This window comes from Sinohyriopsis cumingii, chromosome 10, assembly GCF_028554795.1.
Source record: "Sinohyriopsis cumingii isolate HCF-2022 chromosome 10, ASM2855479v2, whole genome shotgun sequence".
NCBI lineage: Eukaryota > Metazoa > Mollusca > Bivalvia > Unionida > Unionidae > Sinohyriopsis > Sinohyriopsis cumingii.
The window spans coordinates 108,945,941-108,958,960 of record NC_142970.1 but is presented as its reverse complement, the minus strand read 5'-3'; the positions used below and the strand labels follow the sequence as shown (position 1 = coordinate 108,958,960).

The 13,020-nt window shown below is 36.7% G+C and overlaps 7 non-coding genes across 7 annotated transcripts; all 7 read right to left on the bottom strand.

Annotated features, from left to right (window-relative positions):
• Nucleotides 1–2,251: 2,251 nt before the first annotated feature.
• On the bottom strand, nucleotides 2,252–2,325 carry Trnar-ucg (transfer RNA arginine (anticodon UCG)). Its single transcript has one exon. It is a non-coding gene; the product is annotated as a tRNA-Arg (tRNA).
• Nucleotides 2,326–4,021: 1,696 nt separating this feature from the next.
• Trnar-acg (transfer RNA arginine (anticodon ACG)) lies at nucleotides 4,022–4,095 on the bottom strand. The gene has a single exon. It is a non-coding gene; the product is annotated as a tRNA-Arg (tRNA).
• A 1,550-nt stretch (nucleotides 4,096–5,645) lies between these two features.
• Trnar-ucg (transfer RNA arginine (anticodon UCG)) lies at nucleotides 5,646–5,719 on the bottom strand. The gene has a single exon. It is a non-coding gene; the product is annotated as a tRNA-Arg (tRNA).
• Nucleotides 5,720–7,415: 1,696 nt separating this feature from the next.
• On the bottom strand, nucleotides 7,416–7,489 carry Trnar-acg (transfer RNA arginine (anticodon ACG)). The gene has a single exon. It is a non-coding gene; the product is annotated as a tRNA-Arg (tRNA).
• Nucleotides 7,490–9,039: 1,550 nt separating this feature from the next.
• Nucleotides 9,040–9,113, bottom strand: Trnar-ucg (transfer RNA arginine (anticodon UCG)). The gene has a single exon. It is a non-coding gene; the product is annotated as a tRNA-Arg (tRNA).
• Nucleotides 9,114–10,809: 1,696 nt separating this feature from the next.
• Trnar-acg (transfer RNA arginine (anticodon ACG)) lies at nucleotides 10,810–10,883 on the bottom strand. The gene has a single exon. It is a non-coding gene; the product is annotated as a tRNA-Arg (tRNA).
• A 1,550-nt stretch (nucleotides 10,884–12,433) lies between these two features.
• Trnar-ucg (transfer RNA arginine (anticodon UCG)) lies at nucleotides 12,434–12,507 on the bottom strand. Its single transcript has one exon. It is a non-coding gene; the product is annotated as a tRNA-Arg (tRNA).
• Nucleotides 12,508–13,020: the final 513 nt, after the last annotated feature.

The following is a 13,020-nucleotide window of genomic DNA, read 5'->3' as shown; positions in this document are numbered from 1 at the left end:
TATCTGCGTTGAATGGGAGAAAGAAGTTCTACTCCGTATTCACCGAGCTTCATACTTATATCATCATCTGTGATGTATGCTGGTAAATGAAGAATTGACACAATAATAGTGTCTGAATATAAAAGAGTACAATCAAAGTGTTCACTTCCAATATCAATTCCACACAAGGTATTATATGCTACTTCCTTACTCGGTAGTGTGACCTCATACAAATTTGCACCTTTGGGCACAACTGCATAGACCGACATATCTCCGGTTAATTCTTCTACACTTCTAACAATATCACTTGCCTTTATTTTCTTCACATCCTTTACATCAATCACCACGGTACATTCTTTCCCAAAACTACGAGAAGCTCCTGTCTGTCTATCGATGTTACTCGACATGCCATTCTTATTGTTAGCTATTCCACTGGTGTCATTAGAGTGTGAGTCAGCTCCTTGTGCTGCACGTGCAGCACGACCAGGCTTTGTATTCATTGTCACAGAAAAAAATTTTTGTGTGGTGGATAAAGTTATCCACACACTCAAAATATATCTCACTTATATATGAATGCGATCAAACAAATCTTATCAACGTACCTGTAACAAATTAAAACAGCAAAAATGTCTATTAAAGGAAAAAAACTTGAAAATTCACGGAGCGATCATCAAACGTGTTTTCCTTCTCACAGGCGCCTTATCCAATTTGGCCACGGGCCCTTGTCATGAATGTTTGTTAGAGAGTATATTGGTGTGCTTTTGGTAATACTTCTACGACTATGACTATGGTAAGACTTGCTATTGCTTTACTGTCATGTTTGAGTATCGCTGCATGCGGGTTACAGCGGGATTGCAGCATATCCTTTCAGCGCTGATATCAAGCGTCAAATTTGAATCCAAATAACTCGTATGTAAACATAAATGTGGAAAGATAATATATTTCTGAAGCTCTGAAACGAACCAAAGAAATCTTGTCCCACTTATCACGGTGAATTTTCGAAACTGCAATCTCTGGTCAATTACTGAACAGGTTATATTTATCCGATGTGTTTAACAGTTGTCAGAATTAGGATCTAAGTTTGTTGTGTGCCTTTATGCTCCAATTGCCTTGGCACTAAATATCCTACTTTTGTTGTGGTGCCCTCAAGTACAAAACGAATCTAAATCAAAACCTTAATAATCTAACCGAATTGTTTTAAAAGTGACGGTAACGTTAACTCCTTGCTACTAATCCAATTCACGACATATCCAAATAGAAATTATGTTTTGAGGAAAATATATTGTTCTAGTGGGTCAAGAGGGATTCGAACCTGCCGTCTCCCTATCCGATGTCTGTCGCCTTATCCAATTTGGCCACGGGCCCTTCACATACAGACTATTTCTTAGGTTGGTTCGTGAATGTTACGGTTGGTACAACACTGCTTCTACTACCACTACTTAAACTGATACCACGACGACTACCAATGGAGTTATATTGCTAGTACGATGGACATAATAACGATTACGTCTACATATGCTACTAGTGTTTCTGCTGCTACTACCAACATTATGGCTGCTGTTAAAATTACGTATAAACCACTACCTATAATGGTAACGATTCTTCCTGCTGCTGCTGATTAAATCATTGTAAAGATACGAAAATGACCCGTTAAAATATTGGGCGAGAAAAATGATTGCTGTGTGAATTTTTGTGATGTACATGGAAGTTCGACTACGTAGTAGGTAATTGTTTTACTTATGGAATGCTAGATATAAATATACAATGTTTTGTACGAACAAAATTTAATCTGTAGGAATAAAAACATATCTTCGTATTGCATCGAATCAAAGCTGCAATCTACGGATTGAAACCGCGGATCTAATTTCTCATTATCTTGCTCACATGTGCACTTATTCATGTTTGGATTGAGATGATTTTACTATCGCCACTTCTGCAAGTGCACTGCTTTTGCGGATGATGATAATTCGCATGGTGATGGCAATGGTACAGTCATGAAGGGTCAGAATTTGCATGACTAAATCAGATTCGTTACCATGACATGGATGGATTAAAGGTTACTTAGACGAAAGAAATGGCAATGACAACGATCCTATGGAAGATTCGATTTTATGATCAAAAGCAAAGAAAGAGTTGACTATGTCTCTTTTCAAAATTTAAAAGTCTAATTTGTTCTCATTATTGGCACGTTTTATGTCAATAGAGATATTTATCTGTATGTTGATGCTGAGAATCAAAGAATTTTAATACGCAGTGGAAAAGATTTAACAAACGAGCCCGGCAGGACTCGAACCTGCAGTCTCCTGATCCGAAGTCAGGCGCCTTATCCAATTTGGCCACGGGCCCTTCACGAAAACACTTATTGGTTTATAGGTTAGTGTGGGTTCATTTCCTTGTTGTAGTTGTTGTACAAACCATTCTCCAAAATACATGCTTTGATGGAATAACCCTTATTAAAGCTACCAATACGGCTACAGTTGATAACGAAATGATGAAAATCGTAGTTGCGGGTCTGAAACAGATTTGACAACTACAAATGGCTAGATCAGATGTTATGTGACAAGTTTATCTATTTAAATTTATAACTAACTTGGATAATTTATGTTTCCCAAACTGATGCTTTCTTTTTACGCATTACGGAATTGCAGACTGCCTGCAAGATTTACTAACCCTTGAAATTGATGAACTTGTCGTGAAAAACTAAGCATCTCGGAAATTATATATTAGACAAGGGAAGTGCTCCAATAAGGATGGGCATTTTTACATTTTGTAAAGATTCGTATTTGCATTTGTATTATTTTTACGAACAATTCTGCTTAGTGTAATTAAGATCTAGAGATATAGTGGATAGACCTTAGGATGTCATGGAAATAAAGTAATGAGAATACGTGTATGAAACTAACGTATTGCTCTGAACAAAGAGACTTGACCTCCGAGTTGCATGTCGTATGCAAAAGATCGACTATTGGATAGAACATCTATATCAGTGGGATACTGAGCGGCGATGATGCCGAGTGCAGTTATGATAAAAGCTTTTTGCTACATCTAATGTGAACTATGTTTATCTGTGCACAAGTGTAAAGTAGTCGTATTATTCCAAAAATATTATCTTAAGAGATTTCAATTCATTTGTAGATTGTTAGATAATATCTTTATATCTTCGATTTTCATATGCTGGAATAAATAGATCTACATAACATGCTGGACTGGACTCAAAGCTGCAATCTACTGATCCATCTTCAGGCACCTTGTTCAAATCAAGCATATTATTCAAATTGGGCCCGGACCAAGGATGCTTCCAGCACGTCGTGTGTATCTGCTTATGTGATTTACAACGATCAGTCCTGTTCAATGTTACTATGATCAAGAAATCAGTCGGGGTGTTTTGTTGTTTGTGTAGGGCTTATCCTTAAGTGACAATTCTAACCTGTTTATAGAAAGTGCTAGATAAATCTTTTAGTAAAGTTGCTTCCGTGAGGTTGTTCATCCATAGCATCTATATATAACTTGACTCGTTTGATAATAAAAACTATAGTGTCCCAAATGTTAAAATCATAACAGTTCATTTAATGCACAAACGTCAAGAAATTGCGTCGATATCAGTTGGGTTAATCTCAGATGTCAGAACCTGAAGTCTGTAGTCAGGGATCACATCCAGTTGACCAGAGACTCGTTACCTGTCCACAACGGATTTGAGTGTGTTTGCTACTACTACAATTACTGCTACTGGGACTGTAATTATGCTCATGAAGATGATGAGAAATATGAGAATAAAGAATTCATGAAAACGTCTTTAAATTCTGTGACTAAATTGAAAAGTCTTACAAAATTAATTGAAGGGTAACAGGTCCCATGTACAAGATCATTTAGAAGTGATATGTGTAACAAGATTTGATAAAGTCTCAGAGGAGACTTTCTGGGAGTATACGAGATACCTTTGATTGGTATATAATGGGAATAAAAGTAATAACGAGACCTGTAAATATAATAAAAATCAGCTTTTAATTATAGACTTTATTTGGTGTGGATAAAATTTTAATATTGAGCCCGGCAGGACTCGAACCTGCAATCTCCTGATCCGTAGTCAGGCGCCTTATCCAATTTGGCCACGGGCCCTTGTCATGAATGTTTGTTAGAGAGTATATTGGTGTGCTTTTGGTAATACTTCTACGACTATGACTATGGTAAGACTTGCTATTGCTTTACTGTCATGTTTGAGTATCGCTGCATGCGGGTTACAGCGGGATTGCAGCATATCCTTTCAGCGCTGATATCAAGCGTCAAATTTGAATCCAAATAACTCGTATGTAAACATAAATGTGGAAAGATAATATATTTCTGAAGCTCTGAAACGAACCAAAGAAATCTTGTCCCACTTATCACGGTGAATTTTCGAAACTGCAATCTCTGGTCAATTACTGAACAGGTTATATTTATCCGATGTGTTTAACAGTTGTCAGAATTAGGATCTAAGTTTGTTGTGTGCCTTTATGCTCCAATTGCCTTGGCACTAAATATCCTACTTTTGTTGTGGTGCCCTCAAGTACAAAACGAATCTAAATCAAAACCTTAATAATCTAACCGAATTGTTTTAAAAGTGACGGTAACGTTAACTCCTTGCTACTAATCCAATTCACGACATATCCAAATAGAAATTATGTTTTGAGGAAAATATATTGTTCTAGTGGGTCAAGAGGGATTCGAACCTGCCGTCTCCCTATCCGATGTCTGTCGCCTTATCCAATTTGGCCACGGGCCCTTCACATACAGACTATTTCTTAGGTTGGTTCGTGAATGTTACGGTTGGTACAACACTGCTTCTACTACCACTACTTAAACTGATACCACGACGACTACCAATGGAGTTATATTGCTAGTACGATGGACATAATAACGATTACGTCTACATATGCTACTAGTGTTTCTGCTGCTACTACCAACATTATGGCTGCTGTTAAAATTACGTATAAACCACTACCTATAATGGTAACGATTCTTCCTGCTGCTGCTGATTAAATCATTGTAAAGATACGAAAATGACCCGTTAAAATATTGGGCGAGAAAAATGATTGCTGTGTGAATTTTTGTGATGTACATGGAAGTTCGACTACGTAGTAGATAATTGTTTTACTTATGGAATGCTAGATATAAATATACAATGTTTTGTACGAACAAAATTTAATCTGTAGGAATAAAAACATATCTTCGTATTGCATCGAATCAAAGCTGCAATCTACGGATTGAAACCGCGGATCTAATTTCTCATTATCTTGCTCACATGTGCACTTATTCATGTTTGGATTGAGATGATTTTACTATCGCCACTTCTGCAAGTGCACTGCTTTTGCGGATGATGATAATTCGCATGGTGATGGCAATGGTACAGTCATGAAGGGTCAGAATTTGCATGACTAAATCAGATTCGTTACCATGACATGGATGGATTAAAGGTTACTTAGACGAAAGAAATGGCAATGACAACGATCCTATGGAAGATTCGATTTTATGATCAAAAGCAAAGAAAGAGTTGACTATGTCTCTTTTCAAAATTTAAAAGTCTAATTTGTTCTCATTATTGGCACGTTTTATGTCAATAGAGATATTTATCTGTATGTTGATGCTGAGAATCAAAGAATTTTAATACGCAGTGGAAAAGATTTAACAAACGAGCCCGGCAGGACTCGAACCTGCAGTCTCCTGATCCGAAGTCAGGCGCCTTATCCAATTTGGCCACGGGCCCTTCACGAAAACACTTATTGGTTTATAGGTTAGTGTGGGTTCATTTCCTTGTTGTAGTTGTTGTACAAACCATTCTCCAAAATACATGCTTTGATGGAATAACCCTTATTAAAGCTACCAATACGGCTACAGTTGATAACGAAATGATGAAAATCGTAGTTGCGGGTCTGAAACAGATTTGACAACTACAAATGGCTAGATCAGATGTTATGTGACAAGTTTATCTATTTAAATTTATAACTAACTTGGATAATTTATGTTTCCCAAACTGTTGCTTTCTTTTTACGCATTACGGAATTGCAGACTGCCTGCAAGATTTACTAACCCTTGAAATTGATGAACTTGTCGTGAAAAACTAAGCATCTCGGAAATTATATATTAGACAAGGGAAGTGCTCCAATAAGGATGGGCATTTTTACATTTTCTAAAGATTCGTATTTGCATTTGTATTATTTTTACGAACAATTCTGCTTAGTGTAATTAAGATCTAGAGATATAGTGGATAGACCTTAGGATGTCATGGAAATAAAGTAATGAGAATACGTGTATGAAACTAACGTATTGCTCTGAACAAAGAGACTTGACCTCCGAGTTGCATGTCGTATGCAAAAGATCGACTATTGGATAGAACATCTATATCAGTGGGATACTGAGCGGCGATGATGCCGAGTGCAGTTATGATAAAAGCTTTTTGCTACATCTAATGTGAACTATGTTTATCTGTGCACAAGTGTAAAGTAGTCGTATTATTCCAAAAATATTATCTTAAGAGATTTCAATTCATTTGTAGATTGTTAGATAATATCTTTATATCTTCGATTTTCATATGCTGGAATAAATAGATCTACATAACATGCTGGACTGGACTCAAAGCTGCAATCTACTGATCCATCTTCAGGCACCTTGTTCAAATCAAGCATATTATTCAAATTGGGCCCGGACCAAGGATGCTTCCAGCACGTCGTGTGTATCTGCTTATGTGATTTACAACGATCAGTCCTGTTCAATGTTACTATGATCAAGAAATCAGTCGGGGTGTTTTGTTGTTTGTGTAGGGCTTATCCTTAAGTGACAATTCTAACCTGTTTATAGAAAGTACTAGATAAATCTTTTAGTAAAGTTGCTTCCGTGAGGTTGTTCATCCATAGCATCTATATATAACTTGACTCGTTTGATAATAAAAACTATAGTGTCCCAGATGTTAAAATCATAACAGTTCATTTAATGCACAAACGTCAAGAAATTGCGTCGATATCAGTTGGGTTAATCTCAGATGTCAGAACCTGAAGTCTGTAGTCAGGGATCACATCCAGTTGACCAGAGACTCGTTACCTGTCCACAACGGATTTGAGTGTGTTTGCTACTACTACAATTACTGCTACTGGGACTGTAATTATGCTCATGAAGATGATGAGAAATATGAGAATAAAGAATTCATGAAAACGTCTTTAAATTCTGTGACTAAATTGAAAAGTCTTACAAAATTAATTGAAGGGTAACAGGTCCCATGTACAAGATCATTTAGAAGTGATATGTGTAACAAGATTTGATAAAGTCTCAGAGGAGACTTTCTGGGAGTATACGAGATACCTTTGATTGGTATATAATGGGAATAAAAGTAATAACGAGACCTGTAAATATAATAAAAATCAGCTTTTAATTATAGACTTTATTTGGTGTGGATAAAATTTTAATATTGAGCCCGGCAGGACTCGAACCTGCAATCTCCTGATCCGTAGTCAGGCGCCTTATCCAATTTGGCCACGGGCCCTTGTCATGAATGTTTGTTAGAGAGTATATTGGTGTGCTTTTGGTAATACTTCTACGACTATGACTATGGTAAGACTTGCTATTGCTTTACTGTCATGTTTGAGTATCGCTGCATGCGGGTTACAGCGGGATTGCAGCATATCCTTTCAGCGCTGATATCAAGCGTCAAATTTGAATCCAAATAACTCGTATGTAAACATAAATGTGGAAAGATAATATATTTCTGAAGCTCTGAAACGAACCAAAGAAATCTTGTCCCACTTATCACGGTGAATTTTCGAAACTGCAATCTCTGGTCAATTACTGAACAGGTTATATTTATCCGATGTGTTTAACAGTTGTCAGAATTAGGATCTAAGTTTGTTGTGTGCCTTTATGCTCCAATTGCCTTGGCACTAAATATCCTACTTTTGTTGTGGTGCCCTCAAGTACAAAACGAATCTAAATCAAAACCTTAATAATCTAACCGAATTGTTTTAAAAGTGACGGTAACGTTAACTCCTTGCTACTAATCCAATTCACGACATATCCAAATAGAAATTATGTTTTGAGGAAAATATATTGTTCTAGTGGGTCAAGAGGGATTCGAACCTGCCGTCTCCCTATCCGATGTCTGTCGCCTTATCCAATTTGGCCACGGGCCCTTCACATACAGACTATTTCTTAGGTTGGTTCGTGAATGTTACGGTTGGTACAACACTGCTTCTACTACCACTACTTAAACTGATACCACGACGACTACCAATGGAGTTATATTGCTAGTACGATGGACATAATAACGATTACGTCTACATATGCTACTAGTGTTTCTGCTGCTACTACCAACATTATGGCTGCTGTTAAAATTACGTATAAACCACTACCTATAATGGTAACGATTCTTCCTGCTGCTGCTGATTAAATCATTGTAAAGATACGAAAATGACCCGTTAAAATATTGGGCGAGAAAAATGATTGCTGTGTGAATTTTTGTGATGTACATGGAAGTTCGACTACGTAGTAGGTAATTGTTTTACTTATGGAATGCTAGATATAAATATACAATGTTTTGTACGAACAAAATTTAATCTGTAGGAATAAAAACATATCTTCGTATTGCATCGAATCAAAGCTGCAATCTACGGATTGAAACCGCGGATCTAATTTCTCATTATCTTGCTCACATGTGCACTTATTCATGTTTGGATTGAGATGATTTTACTATCGCCACTTCTGCAAGTGCACTGCTTTTGCGGATGATGATAATTCGCATGGTGATGGCAATGGTACAGTCATGAAGGGTCAGAATTTGCATGACTAAATCAGATTCGTTACCATGACATGGATGGATTAAAGGTTACTTAGACGAAAGAAATGGCAATGACAACGATCCTATGGAAGATTCGATTTTATGATCAAAAGCAAAGAAAGAGTTGACTATGTCTCTTTTCAAAATTTAAAAGTCTAATTTGTTCTCATTATTGGCACGTTTTATGTCAATAGAGATATTTATCTGTATGTTGATGCTGAGAATCAAAGAATTTTAATACGCAGTGGAAAAGATTTAACAAACGAGCCCGGCAGGACTCGAACCTGCAGTCTCCTGATCCGAAGTCAGGCGCCTTATCCAATTTGGCCACGGGCCCTTCACGAAAACACTTATTGGTTTATAGGTTAGTGTGGGTTCATTTCCTTGTTGTAGTTGTTGTACAAACCATTCTCCAAAATACATGCTTTGATGGAATAACCCTTATTAAAGCTACCAATACGGCTACAGTTGATAACGAAATGATGAAAATCGTAGTTGCGGGTCTGAAACAGATTTGACAACTACAAATGGCTAGATCAGATGTTATGTGACAAGTTTATCTATTTAAATTTATAACTAACTTGGATAATTTATGTTTCCCAAACTGATGCTTTCTTTTTACGCATTACGGAATTGCAGACTGCCTGCAAGATTTACTAACCCTTGAAATTGATGAACTTGTCGTGAAAAACTAAGCATCTCGGAAATTATATATTAGACAAGGGAAGTGCTCCAATAAGGATGGGCATTTTTACATTTTGTAAAGATTCGTATTTGCATTTGTATTATTTTTACGAACAATTCTGCTTAGTGTAATTAAGATCTAGAGATATAGTGGATAGACCTTAGGATGTCATGGAAATAAAGTAATGAGAATACGTGTATGAAACTAACGTATTGCTCTGAACAAAGAGACTTGACCTCCGAGTTGCATGTCGTATGCAAAAGATCGACTATTGGATAGAACATCTATATCAGTGGGATACTGAGCGGCGATGATGCCGAGTGCAGTTATGATAAAAGCTTTTTGCTATATCTAATGTGAACTATGTTTATCTGTGCACAAGTGTAAAGTAGTCGTATTATTCCAAAAATATTATCTTAAGAGATTTCAATTCATTTGTAGATTGTTAGATAATATCTTTATATCTTCGATTTTCATATGCTGGAATAAATAGATCTACATAACATGCTGGACTGGACTCAAAGCTGCAATCTACTGATCCATCTTCAGGCACCTTGTTCAAATCAAGCATATTATTCAAATTGGGCCCGGACCAAGGATGCTTCCAGCACGTCGTGTGTATCTGCTTATGTGATTTACAACGATCAGTCCTGTTCAATGTTACTATGATCAAGAAATCAGTCGGGGTGTTTTGTTGTTTGTGTAGGGCTTATCCTTAAGTGACAATTCTAACCTGTTTATAGAAAGTGCTAGATAAATCTTTTAGTAAAGTTGCTTCCGTGAGGTTGTTCATCCATAGCATCTATATATAACTTGACTCGTTTGATAATAAAAACTATAGTGTCCCAAATGTTAAAATCATAACAGTTCATTTAATGCACAAACGTCAAGAAATTGCGTCGATATCAGTTGGGTTAATCTCAGATGTCAGAACCTGAAGTCTGTAGTCAGGGATCACATCCAGTTGACCAGAGACTCGTTACCTGTCCACAACGGATTTGAGTGTGTTTGCTACTACTACAATTACTGCTACTGGGACTGTAATTATGCTCATGAAGATGATGAGAAATATGAGAATAAAGAATTCATGAAAACGTCTTTAAATTCTGTGACTAAATTGAAAAGTCTTACAAAATTAATTGAAGGGTAACAGGTCCCATGTACAAGATCATTTAGAAGTGATATGTGTAACAAGATTTGATAAAGTCTCAGAGGAGACTTTCTGGGAGTATACGAGATACCTTTGATTGGTATATAATGGGAATAAAAGTAATAACGAGACCTGTAAATATAATAAAAATCAGCTTTTAATTATAGACTTTATTTGGTGTGGATAAAATTTTAATATTGAGCCCGGCAGGACTCGAACCTGCAATCTCCTGATCCGTAGTCAGGCGCCTTATCCAATTTGGCCACGGGCCCTTGTCATGAATGTTTGTTAGAGAGTATATTGGTGTGCTTTTGGTAATACTTCTACGACTATGACTATGGTAAGACTTGCTATTGCTTTACTGTCATGTTTGAGTATCGCTGCATGCGGGTTACAGCGGGATTGCAGCATATCCTTTCAGCGCTGATATCAAGCGTCAAATTTGAATCCAAATAACTCGTATGTAAACATAAATGTGGAAAGATAATATATTTCTGAAGCTCTGAAACGAACCAAAGAAATCTTGTCCCACTTATCACGGTGAATTTTCGAAACTGCAATCTCTGGTCAATTACTGAACAGGTTATATTTATCCGATGTGTTTAACAGTTGTCAGAATTAGGATCTAAGTTTGTTGTGTGCCTTTATGCTCCAATTGCCTTGGCACTAAATATCCTACTTTTGTTGTGGTGCCCTCAAGTACAAAACGAATCTAAATCAAAACCTTAATAATCTAACCGAATTGTTTTAAAAGTGACGGTAACGTTAACTCCTTGCTACTAATCCAATTCACGACATATCCAAATAGAAATTATGTTTTGAGGAAAATATATTGTTCTAGTGGGTCAAGAGGGATTCGAACCTGCCGTCTCCCTATCCGATGTCTGTCGCCTTATCCAATTTGGCCACGGGCCCTTCACATACAGACTATTTCTTAGGTTGGTTCGTGAATGTTACGGTTGGTACAACACTGCTTCTACTACCACTACTTAAACTGATACCACGACGACTACCAATGGAGTTATATTGCTAGTACGATGGACATAATAACGATTACGTCTACATATGCTACTAGTGTTTCTGCTGCTACTACCAACATTATGGCTGCTGTTAAAATTACGTATAAACCACTACCTATAATGGTAACGATTCTTCCTGCTGCTGCTGATTAAATCATTGTAAAGATACGAAAATGACCCGTTAAAATATTGGGCGAGAAAAATGATTGCTGTGTGAATTTTTGTGATGTACATGGAAGTTCGACTACGTAGTAGGTAATTGTTTTACTTGTGGAATGCTAGATATAAATATACAATGTTTTGTACGAACAAAATTTAATCTGTAGGAATAAAAACATATCTTCGTATTGCATCGAATCAAAGCTGCAATCTACGGATTGAAACCGCGGATCTAATTTCTCATTATCTTGCTCACATGTGCACTTATTCATGTTTGGATTGAGATGATTTTACTATCGCCACTTCTGCAAGTGCACTGCTTTTGCGGATGATGATAATTCGCATGGTGATGGCAATGGTACAGTCATGAAGGGTCAGAATTTGCATGACTAAATCAGATTCGTTACCATGACATGGATGGATTAAAGGTTACTTAGACGAAAGAAATGGCAATGACAACGATCCTATGGAAGATTCGATTTTATGATCAAAAGCAAAGAAAGAGTTGACTATGTCTCTTTTCAAAATTTAAAAGTCTAATTTGTTCTCATTATTGGCACGTTTTATGTCAATAGAGATATTTATCTGTATGTTGATGCTGAGAATCAAAGAATTTTAATACGCAGTGGAAAAGATTTAACAAACGAGCCCGGCAGGACTCGAACCTGCAGTCTCCTGATCCGAAGTCAGGCGCCTTATCCAATTTGGCCACGGGCCCTTCACGAAAACACTTATTGGTTTATAGGTTAGTGTGGGTTCATTTCCTTGTTGTAGTTGTTGTACAAACCATTCTCCAAAATACATGGTTTGATGGAATAACCCTTATTAAAGCTACCAATACGGCTACAGTTGATAACGAAATGATGAAAATCGTAGTTGCGGGTCTGAAACAGATTTGACAACTACAAATGGCTAGATCAGATGTTATGTGACAAGTTTATCTATTTAAATTTATAACTAACTTGGATAATTTATGTTTCCCAAACTGATGCTTTCTTTTTACGCATTACGGAATTGCAGACTGCCTGCAAGATTTACTAACCCTTGAAATTGATGAACTTGTCGTGAAAAACTAAGCATCTCGGAAATTATATATTAGACAAGGGAAGTGCTCCAATAAGGATGGGCATTTTTACATTTTGTAAAGATTCGTATTTGCATTTGTATTATTTTTACGAACAATTCTGCTTAGTGTAATTAAGATCTAGAGATATAGTGGATAGACCTTAGG